The following is a 20,071-nucleotide window of genomic DNA, read 5'->3' as shown; positions in this document are numbered from 1 at the left end:
AGGCGGCAGCGAGGGAAGCAAAGGTTGCAGCGAGGGAAGCAGAGCAGAGCAAAAAGTACGACGAACTCCAACAGCAGCTTCAGAATATGATGAAGATGTTTAAGCAGTCGCAACATCTGCCGTCATAGTGTATTGTATAAATATTTTTATCATTTTAACTTTTGACATTTTTGTAAAAATAATATGATTTATATTTGATTTATTGATATTAATATTATTTTATTCGTTTAATTTGAAATATTATATAGATTTATTGTTTTTGGCTGGTTTAGTTTGGGTTGCTTTTGATTTTTTGCTGCAGGAGGGCTGAATATATGAAAAATTTTATTTCACAAAAATCCCAAATTTAGTGGCGTTTTTATAAAAAGCGTTGCTACAGGTCACCAAACAACAGCGGCGTTTGTGGAGAAAGTGCCGGTAAAGAACATGACCTTTAGCGGCGTTTTCGGGAAAAGCACCGCAAAAGAACATGTCCTTTAGCGACGTTTTTGGGAAAAGCGCCGCTAAAGAACATGACATTTAGCGACGTTTGTTGGATAAGCGCCGCTAAAGAACATGACCTTTAGCAGCGTTTGTGGAAAAAGCGCCGCCAAAGAACATGACCTTTAGCAGCATTTTTATGAAAGTGCCACTAAAGAACATGACCATTAGCGGCGTTTATAGAAATAAGCGCCACAAATGTTAGCGACGTTGTCTTTAGCGGCGTGTTTTGAAGTGCCGCAAATACTTTTAATGGAACTAAAAAGCACCGCTAAAGGCCTAAAAAAACGCCGCTAAAAGTCTGTTTTGGTGTAGTGCTAGGCCTCAACGCCCCAAAATCACATCACAAAGGTGAGTACTCACAATCCTATAGCATGCCAACTATATCCAACAGTCTCATAATAACATAAGGCTAAATTATCCACTCTATTATCACATATTTACTTATTAATTTCCCTTCATATTCACTGTATATTCACATCAGTGGCACATTATAAACACTGTCACATGGCATGAGCAGCACACCCTCATATTCACTTTCACATCAGTCATCATAATCTTATAGCATATGTCATAACAATCTCATATATGTTCATAATTTCACAATTTTACAAGTATACATGTATCACATTTAATCATAGGCACGAGAACACTTACTCTCAGAATTTAGAGTAAGGGTTTAGGCTACCTTTAAATTCCTAATCACACAAATCTACAAGTAGCGATTCCAAAACACTCACCGAATATCAACTTCTTGAGAAATATGTGAGTTTTACAACGTCCCGTACTATGAAAATAATTTTCTTGATAATACTGATTTAAATATGTTTAGAGACATAGAAATGGAAGATGTTGTAAAATACTTGACTTAGGGTAGAGGTATACGGAACCATAGGTCGAATAATGCAATACCGACTAACTTCAATCAAGCAATTACATTCCTGGTAGCCAAAATGTGGATACAATTTATCTTTACTAGAATAGCACTTGCATTGAATGTCTCTAACATTAATACTTTTCGAGCTATTCTACTGTATGGTATTTTGCAGCGTTGTAACAGCCCATTTTGTAGTAGTGTTCGAAACGGTGGTTTGGGGACCACAAATTTGATGAGCGAGTTCATATAATTAGTATTTAAATTATACGAGTCAATAATAGTTTTTATATTGAATTCTGATTTGAGGAATTTTAACTAATTGAATTAAAAGTTAGTATTAGTGGTTCGGTTCGAAAGTTAAATGGTAATTGAAAATGAGGTATTAGGACCTCGTTTCCATAATTTAAAGCTATAAGCGAATAGAAGTTTGGTCTGGTAATTTTGATGATTTATTGCTTAATTACGGTAAAAGGATTAAATTGTAAAAGAGGTAAAAGTTAATTGCTTTTGATTTAAAAATAGTAAAGGGACCAAAATGGTAATTAAACCATGGTAAAAAAGTTCAAGCAGTGGTAACATGATTAAATCCATTAACTTTTGGGTTATTTGCTCATTCAGTCCTAATTAGTTTAGGATTAAATTGAAATTAAGCTTGTTTAGTTAAAATTTAAAATAACTGAAGGACCAATTGTGTAATTAAACCCTCCTTAAATGGATAAACAATAGAAATGGTGTGGAATTTTCTAGTTTTGTAGTTAATAGCTATTAGATACTTATTAATTAGTAATTAAAGAAAAGGACTAAATCATAAAAATTGTAAAAGTAACTCGCTATTAGTTTAAAAGGTTTAATAGGGGATTAAAATGTTATTTAACCCATAATTAAATATGGTCAGTGGTGGAGTTTTTTAGTGTAAAAATATGTTAATTTTATATTTTAAAGAATAAATTAATTAATTTAAAAGGAGAAAAAGAAAAAAAATACAAATTACTACTTATGTTCTTCTTACGCAAACTGAAACCACCATTTTTAAGACATGGGAGGTTCGACCAAGCTTAGGTTATCGATTTGGTGAGTAAATTTCACCTGTTTTAGTAGTTTTTATGTTTTGTAGCTCGTATTAGCTTAATCTAGCTAACCCGGGGACTAATTGGTAATACTATCAAATGTTTTGGATTATGCCATTGATGATTTTAGTATATTCTTGAAGCTTTAGGATAGATTATTAAGCTTGGTTGTTAAATAGGACTATTTTGTAAAGTAGTTTTTATTAATTTTAATGTAAAAAACTAAAATGTGAGTGATAAAATTGCAAGGACTTGGCATGGAATAACAACAAGTATGGGGTGTAGAGAGGTATGGAATAATTCGGCTGAAATTAATTGTGGTTAAAAATGGTTAAATTTCAAGTTTTGAGCTTAAAGACTAAATTGCATAAAAGTAAAATATTGGGGGCAATTTCATAAAAATCTCAAAAAAGACTTAATTGCATAAATGAGTTAATTTTGCTATTGGAATTAGTGAATTGAATGAAATCGTTATTTTAGATCAATAACGAGTGGAAAACTGAGGAAAAGAGAAGATAACTGAATAGTCCATGTACCTTTGTCATTGTTGTGCATTATTTATACTTCTAATTATTCTTATATTCTATGATAATATAATTTTTTTTAAATGTTATATTTTAGAATTGTATGACCTTGAAAACGAAAAATGGAATATCGATTATACTAAATGATTTGCTCAAACGAGCAATATCCACTGATTATACTAAATGCTTGCTCAAACAAGCATTATCCACTGATTATACCGAATGCTTGCTCAAACGAGCATTATCCACTGGTTATACTGAATGCTTGCTCAAACGAGAATTATCCATTGATTATACTGAATAAGATTTTCTATATCGATGATTGGAAACGAACACTGAAATAATGCTTCAAATATTATTCATTTGATAGAAGTTGTGATTGTCGGGAATTTCGTTGTCTAAATGTAAATTTTGATTTATCACGTTTAAGTGGGTAAAAATATATTGATTATTCATACGAACTTACTAAGCTTTATGTAAGCTTACTTGAATTTGGTTCATTTTTGTAGATTACATTTTTATGGACTCGAAAGATCAGATCAACGCGATAAATCACACTATCCGGGAATCTTTGGTAGACTATGATTTTGGTTTGATATATATGGCATGTAATAAGACCTTTTTGGATATGTTGTATTGGTACATAGTTTTGTGCAAGTTTACACTGTATCTTGTCTTGTTATGTTTGATTAACTGTGGAAATATGCTTTCTTTATCTAATTTGAATTATGGTATGAAATGAAAAGTTCTGACTTTTAAGGTAACACTCTGCAACCCTATTTTGATAATGGAACGGGATGTGGGCGTTACAAGCATAAACATATATGTGTAGATAGATGGATCATCGTAATATGAAGCTGTGTATAAGTGGCCAGAAGGTTGGGGTCTTCTTTCCTCACCTTATGACAGTGCTACATAAGAAGTCGAAGGTCCTAATGGAGGAAAATGAGCAGTTCATAAAGCCAACAAGAAGTCTGATTAGAGATTTGATATATACTAGTTTGTCGAGCTTTGGAGAAAGAAAATTACTTATTGGAACCAGAGGAGGAAAGAAAAGATGGATGTCCCAGCTTCGCTTCAAAGAAAGGAAAAAAATCAAAAGCTCGGAAAGAAACAAGTGGGAGCACTGAAGAAAAATTGATGGAATGATAAGATGGATGCAAGAGATGTGCCCAATACTTTAAGAATTTGCGCGGTGGAAAAACTTGAGAGTTTTGAATTACTCGTTAGACCTGTTTGGTCCGATTCAAATCCATCAAGAAGAAGAAGCAGAAAATGAGGAGGCAACCTAAGAAGAGGAGAATGAGGTGGATGAGTGAGACTTCTATAGGGGTGAGGATGACTATGAAACAACATTCCAGCCTCAATATTCCACACCAAAGGGGCCCATCATACGAAGTCTAACCCGACATGCACCTTTGACGGGTGGGAGCTCCCATTATGGATATGGCTCACGAAAAGGAAAAACACCAATTGAAAAGGGACACTAGCCTTGTTTTGATGATTCAGATGATGATTAAACTAAATTTTTCATTTTCTACTTTTTTGGGGATTGTATTAATTTGGGATAATCTTTAATTTTTGTTTGGAAGAGAAGAATTAACAATAGATTTTTGTTTTTATTTGCTTTATTTTACTGTTTTAAAGTTTTATGTGTAGGAACATCACCTGAAGAAGCATAACAAGTTCAAAATTTCAACGACCAGAGGAAGCACTCAGCAATAGCTTACAAAACTATCACAATCAATTGGGTAACTTCTTTCCTTATCTTTTCAGGGGCTATACATTGAGGGTAATGTGTTATCTAAAGTGTGTGTGTGGGTGGGGTAACATAGAAAATTTGTTTTAATTCTATGCTTTTCTTTAATTTTTATTGTCAATTGTGTGCTTGAGCTTGTAGAAATACAAGTGATTGGTTAGGAGCATGTATATAGGTTGATTGCATTTACTGTAAATTTGGCATGATAGTAGATTGTTTTAAGTTTTTGACTATTAGACTACTAAGTTCTATATATTACATTATAAATAAGCATTTAGCAATTGAATGTACCAAATGATATAGAGAGTACAGGGAAAAGAGCATACTAGAATGTATGATAGATGGTTGAATTTGTAATTGTTTAGTTGATTAAATTTGTAAATATTAAGATACCTAGGGATGACCTAAGGCATTGTTTGGTATATACCCAGAAGCCAAAAAGCTAACCCTTTTTTAGTCATTCTTAGTACCTATACTTGAGCTAGAAAACACTTCTTAAAGAACCTTCATACAAAACCCGAGCCAAAATGATGATTTGTATTTACCTTTTTCTTTGGTCTTGAACTACACGACTATAGACATTTGACCATACGTATTGAGGGTTAAGTAGATATATTACGGCGAATTTTGTGGAAATAGAGTGAAATAGGAAAGTTCAGTGTGATATAGTGATTATAGGCTAGCTTAAGAGTGCAAAACAAAATAAAAATCTAAAAAGAAAATCAAACGAGTAGAAAAAGTACGTGAAAAACAAAAGCATTTGTGAGTGAGATGTGTTGAAAAAGAAAGAATAGTGACAAAGTCATAGAAAAATAGAAAGACTCGTTCATTAGTGCACAAAAGAATCATAAGTTAGTCGTAGTTGCTACATTATGCTATGATTTCCTATGTTAAGAAATAAGGAAGGTGAGAGAAGGAGAAATAAGGCGGTGAGCGGGATAGGGTCATTAAGGGGGAGAATAGGGAACAATACGATGTGCCAAACTTTTTTCATGCTTAAAACTATCTTGATGCTTACTATTCTTGAATTCCATACTTGTCTTAAGCTTTAGAACGTTACAAGCCGAAAAGCCTTATGTGACTTAGTTAGACGTATTCATGAATTGACATCATACTTAATAATTGCATTAACAACCGGTTGTATTCTGTTAGGATAATCAAATTACCTATACAATTTATTGATGGATCCCTACATTTGAAACCCTTAATGTTTGTATGCTTTGTAATATACTGAACTTAGGTGTTTGATATTAAAAGTGGTAAGTCAGCTATATATCATGTCAAGATTATCTGTAAATATGAAATGCCTAGTTTTGTGCTCCAAGTTAACATTTGTACCATACTTGCTCAAGGGTCTTCTTTTAATTACTATTTCTTTTTCCCTTACTTGAGGACAAGTAAGGACTTAAGTATGGGGGAGTTTGATCTACCGTAATTCAGTGTAGCATATTTAACTAGTTTTCGCATTTGAGGAGCTTGAATACAAGCATTTTTATTATGTTTTAGTTGAGTTTTTTTATAATTTCATTTACATTCAAAAAAAACTGTAATTTGAGTCTTATATTGACCTTAAGGGCCGAATGAGGCCTTAGGGTGAGCTAATATACTTTCTAACTGTGCAGGAGACCATTAGAGGGCGTACCAACTCAATAATTGTCACTGTGTTGCAACACGAGTAGTTTGATGTCGCAACATAGGGAACAGAGCACAAGAATCCTGAGACTGCCTTCAATGTCACGACACAACCAAGGGATGTCACAACACACCCCTGAAGCTACCCTGAGTATGAGCATATTGCCTTCGATGTCGCGATACATGCACTAGGGTGTTGCAATATTGGTCTTGTATGGGAAGTAATTATGAGCCAGAGGCATTTTGGTCTGCACAGTCAAATATTAAGTGCAAGAGCATCAACTGACCTAGGGTTGAGCACGACGACAACCCTAACTCTATAAATAGGCTCTTAAACACTTGTTAAAAGATAACTTTCATACTTTAGAATTTTCTTTGTAATTTAAATTTTTAGTTTTTCATTTTTCTTATGCTTAGGTTATTTTCAGTTTTGCTATTTGCATTTTTCAGGAGATCTGATTTGTGGAACTTGATTAACTCTTTGTGGATTTCGTGCTTCAATCAATAGAGTTCAGGATTCTCTTAAACCTTCGTCTCTTGATTTGTTATTAATGTTTATCTTTCACATCAAGTTTATTATGTGTTTGAGATCCATGAGGAACTAATCCTCTTATGGGGGATTAGTGAGTAAAGGTTTGATTAATTGATTGTTGTGTAAAGTTTTCTTAGTGGATCAGATGTTCACGAGAAGAAGAACTTAAACCCTAGTCTTGACGACCCTAGGAAGTCATCTTAGTGGGAATTAACCCAAAATTGATATAACTTATCCGCGAACACCTTAACTCCGAACCAGTCTGGACTGTAAGGTTAAGAGATAAGCAGTTCTTGCCGACTCATTAGTCTAGTGGAAGATCGAGAGATCCTGCTAGGGAATGACTAGTTGGTTGAACAGGGAACCCATAGTGACAGTTATTTATGATTACCGAAGCGAGCTAATCACCCATACTCAGATTTGATTCAGTTTCTATATTAAATTTCTCAATGTCTTTTTCTTTATATTATTTTCTTCTTTATTTACAAAAATACCAAAAACCTTTCTTTACGTTTATTCGTAATATAATTTATTTAAAGTACTAATTAGCTCTATTTTTTCTTAGGTTAGGGTTAATTTAGTGCTCGCGTCCCTTAGGTACAATCCTCAGAGTACTCACCTACTTCGTTGTTACTATATTACAACCTGACCCATATACTTGCGGACACTGCCTGGAGCTAGTCAAGCCTCGCCCAAGTCCTTCATAGAAAAAAAACTTCCTAACCAAGTCTTAATAGTCCGTAGGGTAGGTATGTCATTTCCTATGATAAATATGTCATCTACATACAGTACCAAGAATATAATAGTGCCCCCAATAATTTTCTTATAAACACAAGCCTCATCTTCATTTTTGATAAAACCAAAATCTTTGATTTCATCATTTTAACAAAGATTCCAACTTCAAGAAGCTTGCTTCATTCCATAAATGGACCTTTGTAGCTTGCATATCTTACTATTATCTTTTGGATCGACAAAATCTTCAAGTTATGTCATGTACACATCCTCTTCTAGTTTCCCATTAAGGAAAGTTGTTTTGACGTCCATCTACCAGATTTCATAATCATGAAATGTAACTATTGTAAGTAAGATCCAGATGGATTTAAACATAGCAACAGGAGAAAAGATTTTGTCATAGTCTACACCATGAACTTGTCAAAAACCTTTAACTACTAATTTCCCTTTGTATGTTTGTACATTACCATCAATGTCAATTTTCTTTTTGAAAACCCACTTTCACTCTATGGGTTTAACCCCTTTAGGTGGGCCAACCAGGATCCATACTTGGTTTTCTGACATGAAATCCATCTCAGACCTTATGGCCTCAAGCCATTTCTCAAAATTTGGGCTCGCTATTGCTTCTTGATAAGTACTAGGCTCATCTTGATCCATAAGTAGAATATCACCATGTGTTGGAATGAGAAATTCATATCTCTCATGTATTAGGCTTGTGCCAAGCTTATGGTTGGATTGTATCATGCTTAATTTTAATGTTATGCATTGAAATGGTAAGTTATGCTCATGATTTATGAACTTAATAAACTATCCAAGCTTACGTAGTTTCCTTTCCTATATTTAATAGATAATCAGAAGCTCGATTAGGTTGGAATTTCGTCAGAGATCTATCAAACTATCCAGCAATTATATCGGTAGTTATTGATGTTTTGGCCACAATTATAATGGCATGTATAGGTGGACTTGTGTTTGAATGTTAGTTGATAAGTTTGGCATGTATATGTTATTTTGGTTGATGTACTTTTGGTACTTTTGATGCCTTATTGGTATGGGTTAATATGGCTAAGATATGATGCATACTTAGGTGACCAAATGGTATGTTTATAAGGAATTTCTAATGATCATGACAATGGTATGTTTGGCAGTGGTATTGATTTATATAAGTATGGTTGAGATATGGTAAGTGTACATGTTTAGGTATGTTTGGTTGATTGTAATTGAGGTGTGTTGTATAACATCTTGGTTGTATGTTAATGGTCTATTAAATTGGTCATTTTATGCATGTTTTGGTAAGGTTTTGGTGCTTTGAATTTGGGCACAAATTGTTTTTAGGTACAAGTTTGAAATGGTGATAGAAACGGCTTGATTTTGGCCAATTTCATGTCCACACGGCCTGAAACACAGGCGTGTGACTCTACCGTGTGTCACACACGGCCATACGACACGGCCGTGTGTCCCTTGTAGGTTTTAAGGTTTGCAAGTTAGGCTGTTAGACGGCCTAGCACACAGCCTGGCACACGGGCGTGTAAGGCCATTTCGAGAGTTCCATGACCTCGCACACGGGCATGTGGCTTGGCCGTGTAATCGAACTTCGAAAGTTACACGGGCACGAGCAAGGGCTGGAACACGTTCCTGTGTCCTAATTTTGAATGTTACATGGCCTAAGACATGGGCATGTGACTCAGTCGTGTGAGTCACACGACCGTTTGACCTCTACAGTTCAAGTTTCTAACTTTAACCTGAACTTTCCGAATGATTCCAATTTAGTCTCGAATTGTTTCTAAAGTGTTTTTAGGGCCTCGAAGGCTCGATTAAGGGACTATATGCATATAGATGAACTATTGATGTCATGTTTATGTTGAGGTACTAAATGTATGTTTTAAAGTTAGAATTTTACGGTAATGCTCTGTAACCTTATCTTGGTGACAGATATGGGTTAGGGGTGTCACCTTCACTTTGAGACATATCACACTAGCTCGCATAGAGCTGGGCTCACTAAGGAGCACAATCATTTAAGCTTGCATGGGGAGCTTCGTTGATACATAGCTTGTCACTTAAGCTCACGTAAGGAGCTTCGCTGATACACAACTTATCACTTAAGCTCACGTAGGGAGCTTCGCTGATACACAAACTGTGAAACCATTTCTGAAAACATTTTTTAAAACCTCAGCTTGCTTAGGAGCTCGTACAAAAATGTGTTCTAAAAATCATATTTTCAAACTGTATTTGAAAACAGAGGTTCATAGCTTTAAAACATATCTTTTCAGATAACTTACCTTTGAAACTTGTTTCGAAAACTTAATACTTTAAGACAACATATCAGTATAAATTGAAAAACATAGCAGTTAACATACTCCAAATAATTCCAGACCACTCATCGAAAAATGAAGAAAATTAAACAAGTTTAGCTTTGCCTTTATCCTTGTTGGTAGACAAACCGGCTGGCTCGCAACTAATATACACACATATTACTTGAGCAGAAGAAGACATACAGAATTCATGTAATGCGAACCTAAACAATCACACCTAACAAGTCAGAGGCTTTCCCTGATAGCACACACTCGTGTAACCAGGCCGTGTGCTTACACGGCTAAAGCACACACCCGTGTCTTAGGCCATGTAACTTCAAACTAGGGACACACGCCCGTGTGGCAGGCCGTGTAACTTTCTAAGTTGCCCCACATGCCCGTGTTCCAGGCTGTGTGCTAGGCTGTGTAACTCACTGACTTGAAACCTAAGGATATCATCATATGACACATGGCCGTGTGCCTCAGACATGGTCATGTGCCTCATACGGCTGAGACACACGTCCATGTCTCAGGCCGTGTGGACCCAAAATTTACCTAAAATCAAGTCATTCTAAGACCATTTCATGCATAACCTTAAAACATTTTTAAGCACACTTAATAGGGCCTAAACATCACTCAAACATACATCAAAAATGCTATTTCAAGAATCCTAATTCAACTAACCAATATGTCATTCAAAGGCACCATAATTAAAATCCAAACATAACATATCAAAACAGACCAAAAACACTTTAGTTCATGCATATAATCTAATTCAAAACTCTTACCAAAACCCATCCCAGTTAACCATTTCCATAAAATCATAAAATACCAATATGAAACCTTATATAAAAGCATTTGGAAGTGCCCAAAATGACAATACTTGGTGAAACATTAAAGTACTCCAATCTAACCATAACTTTCAAAGCATAAACATACCTAAATACTAATACAAAACATCATATGCCCTTCAAACCCATATTCATCTATATATATATACATGTCACTACCCTAATATTTACAAAAAACTACCAACTTGAACGGATAGTGTGAGCCGGTTGAATGATCCTTCCAAAGTGTCAGCAACGGTTATCTACAAAACAATCCACAAAAATCGATAAGCTTACAAAGCTTAGTAAGAACATAGTATAACACTTAATCTAAATACCATTAAATACAACTCATATAATATTTGATATAGGTTTACCGAAGTATAACCAGGGCACGAAAGTGCAATTAGGGGTACCGAAGTACAAACAGGGGCACGTACGTGCAATCAGGGGAACCGAAGTACAAAACAGGGGCACGTATGTGCAATCATTCAATAATTATTATGAACATTTAATTTAAGAAATATATTATAAGAATGCAAATTATAAATTTATTTACGTATTGAAACACTATAACTTACCTACTATTCGATTCTGGCCAACACGCAAAGACTAATTCGCTATTTTTCCTTTTCCTAGGTTATTGTCTTTTCTATCCAAGTTTTGATCTATATGATAATTAAATACAATAAATTAAACTTATACATATTTCACATTTCATTCAATTTCATAACCCTTAACTTCTCATTAATTACACATTTTCCCTAAACTTTTACAATTTTTACAATTTAGTCCTCTTACTCGAAAATAATCAAATTGACTATTTTCTTAGAATCAAGTTACAGTCGAACATTATATGCCCTTTAATATTCCGTATTGTACATCAAATTCACTATCAAACCTTGAGATTTTGACATTTTAACAATTTAATCTTTAAATCAAAATCTAACAAAAATCCCTTCACAATTCAACCAAATACCACGATCAAAGCTTCAAACACATGGTTATCATAAAAAACATTCAAGATTCATCAATGGTAACTTCAAAAAAATTTTAACAGATTCAACAACGAAGGTACGGGCTAGCTAGACCTAGTTGCAATGATCCCAAAAACATAAAAATCATTAAAAACGGGTTTGAATTCACTTACATTAAATGAAATGAGCTTGAACGAATACCCTAGCTTCTTTCCATGGTGATTTTCAGTGGAGATAGGATGAAATGAAGAAGATGAACATGATTTCTTAGGTTATTTTAGTTTTATTTACTAATTTACCTTTTTTCCCTTTAAAAATGATCAAAATTTCAATAATACCGAATCCATGTACATACACTATCAACATATATGGTATAATTACCATTCAAGTCCATTAACTTTCACTTATAAGGCCATTTGACTCTCTTAACTATTAGAACTTAATTTTTTCACATTTTACGATTTAGTCCTTTTCAGTCAACTAAGCATCTAAACATTAAAATTTCTTAACGAATTTTTAATACGACCTCAATAAAATCCTGTAGACACTGAATAAATAATAAAATAATAATTTACTCATCAAAATTATGGTCTCGAAACCATTATTTTGATATCACTAAAAATAGGATATTACAAGTCTCCCCCTTAGGAAATTTTATCCTCGAAATTGTAACCTAAGAGTAGATTCTGTAACACCCGTAACCCGTATCCATCCCCAAAATAGGGTTACAGAGTATGACAAAAAAATTCAACACTTAAATATTCATCTTGAAACATTTCAAAAATCACATCAAATTCCATTCAAACATAAGCTTATTGTTCCTTATTTGAACCCTCAACGCCATAAAAACACTTTAGGAACGATTCAGGACTAAATTGGAAACATATAGAATTTTTGGGAAAAGTTCAAATTTTTCATACTATAAGGGTCACAAGGCTGAGACACAGGCCCATGTCTCAGGCCGTGTGGACATTCGAAGTAGGGACACACGACCGTGTCCCATCCCGTGTCACTGCCCGTGTAACTCTTTAACTTGGGTCACACGGCCAAGCCACACGCCCGTGTGCCAGGCTGTGTAACAGCCTGACTTGCAACCCTTTGAAACTTATAAAGGACACACGGCTGAGGCATGCGCCCGTGTCTTAAGCCGTGTGGACAAGAAATAGGCCATTTTTAAGCCATTTCCTTCACCCAAATTGTGCACACACATACAACCCATTTGCATCCAATTCAAGCATCCAAAATGTACCTAAAATATGCAAAATCAAGCTAGCACAATATGTAACAACCTAATTTTGGGCCTAGTCGGAACAGTGGTTTCGGGACCACAAATTCAACGAGAAAAAAATTTATGTTTATTATATTTTTATGGTCTATAATTTCACGAAATGATTTTGTGAAAATTTCGTTCGAAAATTTCAACGTTTGGGCACTCAATTTAGTAAAAAGGACTAAATTGTAAAAAGTGTAAAAGTTTAGTTCTACATGTTAGAAGTGTCCAATTGTTATGAAATTTTAAATTGGAGGTCCTTATATAGTAATTAGACCATTGGTTAAGTTGGTGGACAAAAATGCATATGGTTAGGCATGTTTCCAAAGTTTTTCATTAAAGGCATTTTGGTTATTTAGTTATTAAAATGAATTAAAAACAAAATTAAAAGCCAATTTTTGTCCATCTTCAAGCTATGGCTGAATTTTGCATGAAGAAACCATGACTAGGATTTTTCAAGCTTCCAAGCTCGATTATAAGTCCGTTCTAGCCCCGTTTTTAATGATTTTTACGTTTTTGAAATCCTCGTAACAAGATCTAGCTATTTCTACCATTAATTTGAACTAGGGTTTGTGTTTAAAAATTTACCCATGAATGATATGCATGTATTTTGATGTTTTATGGAAGAATATGAATGTTTGGGGTGTGATGAACGTCTTTTACTAAGTGATTTCCGATGAAAATGCCTAAAAGGATTAATTTGTAAAAGTTATAAAATATGTCACAAGTGTGTGAATAAGTGAGTATTTTGGACTACTATATTTATGAAAATGGTTCGGCTAGGCCTAAAATGTAAGGAAATTGAATAAAAATTATTTTACAAGCCTAGGGGCAAAATCGTAATTTTGTGAAACTCTAGGGGAAAATGTAATTTTTCTAAAGTGTGATTTTTGGACTAGATTGAATAATGTGAGTGTTTATAAGTTTAATGTGTGATTATAAATCAAGAAAGACGAGAAATTGACTTTGATCAGTGAAAAAGAAAAGTGAGAAAAAGTGAAAAATTTCCCAGTTGAACCTCCGGAATAGAAAAGATACGAATGAAGTGACAGTAATGATCACTTGTGTGGCATGGACTGTGTTCAGGCCACTATGTGAAAGTGATAGTAATGGTCACGTGTGTAGTACTATGTGCAGGCTACTACGTGTACTGAGTATCATTAATTATAAAGGTGATTGCTATGTGTTGATTCCACCGGGAACCATTGATTATAAAGGTGGTTACTATGTGCTGATTCCACAAGGTACCATTGATTATAAAGGTGGTTGCTATGTGCTGACTCCACTAAAAATCATTGAAAATAAAGGTGGTTGCTATATGCCGATTCCACCGAATGTAATGGATTATAAGGGTGGTGCTATGTGCTTATCCACCGTGTAATGATTATTATTCCGAAGTGATCATCAGGAAATTGGCTAAGTGAAAATACATGTGATCACGTAACGATTAAGTGTAATCAAATAAAACCATGTGATGAACAATGTGCTTGATATTTAATCGACCCTTTGGTACAATGAAATGAAGTAATGAAATTATGAAAGAGTAAATTTAACAACAAAACAGTTTAGGACAACAACAGTTGTGTGAGTTTGAAAAATCACTAAAAAAAGTGAAAATCGAATTAGAAGTTGAATGAGATGTTGAATAAAATCTAAATGAGTCTATTTTAATAGAAAGGAAATAGAGCAAGCAAAAGATTTATATATTTTGAGATATTTTAATTTTAGTGAGACAGGTCGAATGATTACGTAATCCCTATTCTAACTTTAGAAAATTGTTAAAATTTTAAAAAATAATTATGGTCTAAAATTTATATTTTAGAATACTTAATGAGTATATTTTCAAAATAAAAAACTAAAACATTATCTCAATTCTGTAAAATGAGATATTTAATTTTTAGTGAAGAGGGATCAAAACTGTCAAACAGTGAAATAGGGGAAACTTTAAAGAATAAACTGTACTTATTGGCTAAGCCAAAAATTCTGAAAATTTTATGGTAAGAATATATGTGAGTATAGTTTTGGGGAAAATTAATTAATCTTAATTTGGAGCTCTGCATCTCAATATATAAATAAATCATTGACGCTGACTCAGGCAGTCAGCTTGAATTTACATATGGGAAAATAGTAAAAGTATGTATAATGTTGTTTAAGTGTGTTATACACATTAAGGATGAGGAATGAAGAGAAGATGGAGGAAAAATTGTGAAATATATGAATGATTTGTGTATAATTGGTAATACGCTCGATTATAATTGATAAACGATGAAATAGAAATGACGCATATATTTGTGCATTATTGGTCATGGTTTAAGCTCCTGTGGGAAAATAAAGTTTCATAGTATGTGTGTATGATATATTTGGTATATGATTTGGAACAAAGTAATGTCATGAATGGGTATTGAGTTAACACATGTTAGTAAGTTTGATACATGAATAAATATTGTGTTCATCCATGCTTATAATGCTTATGTTATATGTTTATTTGGCTGGCATATTTGGTATACATGTTTAGGCTTTGGCCAAGTTGTGGCGGGATTATGCCATGTTAAATCTATAAGTTATGCATCGAAACAGTAAGTGCCTAAATGGAAATATGCTTGTGAACATGAAAGGGGAGGTAAGGTTTAAATTATGTAATCTCTAGTGAAATGGTTTATCATGTAGTTAGTTCCAAAAAGAATTATGTTTCAATGCAATAGCTTGCAACTATGGTTGAATGATACGTTTATGTCTTGTGTGATAAGAATAGGAAACGGGTGTGGAAAGGTAATGAAATAATAAGTTCATACTTGAAGTGTAAAATGACGAAAAAAGAGGATGATGAGTTGAACTGATGTTGTTATTTAAGCTAAAATGATATTTTCATTGCAAAATTAGGAATTTCATAAATGTGTTAATGAATGATATAATCGATAAACATTAATTTAAATGGTAAATACGTATTAGTATTGATCTTAATGATATTGAATTGTAAGTGAAATAAAAGGAAATTGCTAGTGATATGATTTGAATTGTAAGCATGAGAAATTGTGAAATGAATGAAAAGGAAATGAAGCATTGAATTGCATGAGTATGTATCGGGTCTAGTAGGCCCTATTTATTATGAATATAATATTTTGAGGATATATAGTGAAGAATTATAAAAATGTGTTAATAATTTGAAAATTTTAATTTAGATGAAATTTTATAACTCGGTTCAATACGTTTACAAGTGTATGTGTTCTGGTAATGCCTCGTACCCTATTCCAGTGTCGAATACGGGTAAGGGATGTTACACAATATGGTACCTATTCATAGAACAAATATGCCAAAAGGTGCCTCAATTTTCACGACATTACATATACTCAAACACAAGCATAACTTAGCCATTTAACAACTCAATAATAGCAACCAATTTCTATACCAAATTCTACCAAAATGACCATACCAAAATCAAATTCAAATATACCAAAATGGTCACTAAAACATACATCAACTTGACCATTCCAAAACCAAGCACAAAAAGCACTAAAATGCCAAATTATCAACCATCATAAAACCACATATATACAAGCCAACATGACAACTAATTCATTAACCAAAATACCATATTTACATGCCAAACATAATGGCTATTTCATCAAGAACAAAACACCTATACATGTCATTATAACCATGACTTCAAAACATCAAAATCTACTAGTAATGCCAATGGATAGTGTGATAGGTCTCTGACAATCTTCCAACCCGAACGAGCTTCCGATTAACTATAAAACAAAGAAAAAGAACACAAAGTAAACATATAATGCTTAGTAAGTTCATAATACATAAACGATGCTTACCATTACAATGCATAAGCTTAAAATAAATATGGATTAAATCCAACACAAGCTTGGCACAAGCCTAAGCATCACCAACAACCCAAATTAGTGCTTAATCACATAAATTCAATATTAACACATAATAAAATAACTTTCATAAGTTTAAATAATATGAATTCATACTTTCCACAGTCATGAATGTACATGCTTACTACCTTCCATAGTAACAAAGTAACTTGCATCAAAAACTCTTACCGAAGCTCACACAAAGTGTAATCACGATGGTCGTCACCATCCCTTTTCATAATTCGATGGTCGTCACCATCCCTTTTTATAGTTGATGGTCATCACCATCCCTTTTCATAGTTGATGGTGATCACCATCCCTTTTCTTAATCGATATCCGAAGCTATCCTTTTTCATAATTCGATGGCCGTCACCATCCCCTTTTCATAGTTGATGGTCGTCACCATCCCTTTTGATAATCGATAGTCGAAGCTATCCCTTTAATTGGTCGATGATCATCGATACGCCGTTGAATTTTTTCGCCGAGACATAATTTGATATCATAAAATGATAAAATTTAAAACAAACTTTAACATGCTATTTAAACGTACGAACTTACTGCGACGATAAAATGTAGAAACAGAGTTGATTAATCTGAAGCTTTCTCTTTGCCTCGATCTAAAGTCGTACGAGGTCTATCTTAATCTAAATGAATAAATTCAATAAATTTAATAGTCATTCTATTCAATTCATGCAATTTCATCCGTACCCAAGTCTAGACGAATTTTATATAGGCTCATAGCAGCCCATACATTTCATTTTTTTCACATTTTCACCATGAATATTTCATATTTTTCAATTAAATCCCTAATTGACAAATTTATCAAAAATCACTTAACAAAAGTTGTTTATCTAACAACAAAGGTTCATTTTCTTCCATCAAACATCACAACCAACATGTATGCATTCATGAAAAAACCCTAATATTTTAAAAATTTTGCAAATTATTCCCTGGGGTAGCTAGATTAAGCTACAACGATCCCAAAAACATGAAAATCATTAAAAACGGGACAAAAACACATTTACATGCACAAGGAATGTTGGTCGAACCTTCAAGCTTCATTCATGGAGTTTTCTTAGTTTAGTTTCGGTGAAAGAAATGGACAAAAGAGATGATAGCTTTTGTTATTATTTGTTTTACTTAAATTATTTATTAAAATAATTACATTTTTAACCTTTGTTTAATACTTGAAAATTCATCCATTTAATGTCCATCTGTGTCCACTCATGATTAAAATGGTTTAATTACTACATAAAACCTTCAACCATTTAATAGCATGACCACTAGGTCCCTTTAGCTTATTGAATTCAAGTTTTGCACCTTTTACAAAATAGTCCTTTTTATCGAATTAAGCATGCAAACGGTAAAATTTCTTAACGAAATTTTTATACGATACTACTAACATGCTGTAGACATTAAAATAATAATAAAATAAATATTCTCACATCAGATTTGTGGTCCCAAAACCACTGTTCTGATTTCACTGAAAACGAGCTGTTACAGATTCGGATATTGTCATTTCATTGATTCCTCGATTTCCCAGGTAACCTCCTCAATACCATGCTGATGCCACAAGACTTTCACCAATGGTACTCATTTATTCCAAATTTCTTTGACTTCCCGAGCCAAAATTTTCACTGGTTCTTCAGGATATGATAAATATCGTTGTAGTTCGATTTCACTATGAGGGATCATGTGTGAAGGATCAGATCTATATCGTCTTAGCATTAAAATGTGAAACACATTATGAATTTTCTCTAGTCTAGGAGGCAATTCTAATCTGTAAGCTACAGGGTCGACTCTTTCAGTAATCTTATAGGCCCGATAAATCTTGGACTCAACTTTTCTTTCTTGTCGAATCGTAGCATTTTTTTCCATGGAAAAACTTTTAAAAATACCCGGTCGTCAACAACAAATTCTATATCTTTTCTTTTCAAATCAGCGTACGACTTCTGATGATCAAATGCAACTTTCAAACAATCTCTAATAATTTGAATCTTATCTTCAGTTTCTCGAATCAAATCAATCCCTACCATTTTGGATTCACTCAACTCGGACCAATACAATAACATTTTACATTTTCTTCCATATAAAGCTTCAAACGGTGCCATATTTATACTGGACTGATAACTATTATTATAAGCGAACTCAGCTAACGGTAAATATTTTATACTTGGATGGTGGAGTTGGTTAAAATAGAAGAACTGGCTGGGTAAGTTGAATTAGCTGGGACAATGGGGACATCGGCTTGAGACTGAGAAGTCATGTTGTCTATGCTCACTGCACCAAATGTTGATTCGTTCTCATTCCCTCTGAATCGTTGTAAGGAGTAGATAAGCTCACATGGGGTTTGGTGGCCTAAAAAATCATGTTCTTAATAGGAGATTGGACGTCTGGGGAAGCGAATGGTGGTGCCCTCCTATAAAGAAGGTGGCTAGCTTCTTAGATGGCCTATCGTGTTGCTACGTGTCTCAAGTTGGTAAAGGGATTCCAAAAATCACAGAAGCAAAATAATCTCAAAAGAAAAACAATTAAAGAATATATATGGGCTTTCTCAAAATGCACTATTCCACTACCAATTCTACAACAAATGGTAATTCAACGCATATCGGTGTATATTATTAGTCATCATAGTCTCAATTTCCCAAAAGTAATTCCTATAGGGCATTTATGGCTAAATTTTAAAAACATTCACAGTAGCTCTCCACTTTCCGCCGCAAGCCTCGCAAAAAAGTGCAAAAACAGTTGTCTCGAGAAAGGTCACTTATGACATCCTCGGCTTGAGGGAAGGGGAATATTGTTATACCTCTACAACTTGAGACACATGGTAGTACAATATCCCATCTTAGAAGCGCATTCCACTCGTTACAGACCGAGTGGTCATCAGAAGCTTTGCCTTCCAATTTGACTATCCAACCAGATAGAATGTAGATGCTCAAAGAAGCTAGCCATTCACTTCTTGGGAGGGTACCACCATTTGCTCCCCCATTAAGAACATAAATCTTTAGGCTACCAAATCTCACATGGGCTCAACTACTTCGTACTACGATTTAAAGGGAATTACAACGTATCCTATCACAGACATCCTCGTTGTAACACCCCAAACCCAGTCTAAACATTATGACCGAATCAAGCGATGTCACATTGTAACACCCCTTACCCGTATTCGACGCCGGAATAGGGTACGAGGCATTACTAGAAGACATACATTTGCATACGTATTAAACCGAGTTA

Source organism: Gossypium raimondii, chromosome 1, assembly GCF_025698545.1.
Source record: "Gossypium raimondii isolate GPD5lz chromosome 1, ASM2569854v1, whole genome shotgun sequence".
Classification (NCBI taxonomy): Eukaryota; Viridiplantae; Streptophyta; class Magnoliopsida; order Malvales; family Malvaceae; genus Gossypium; species Gossypium raimondii.
Note: the sequence above shows the minus strand (reverse complement) of the source record.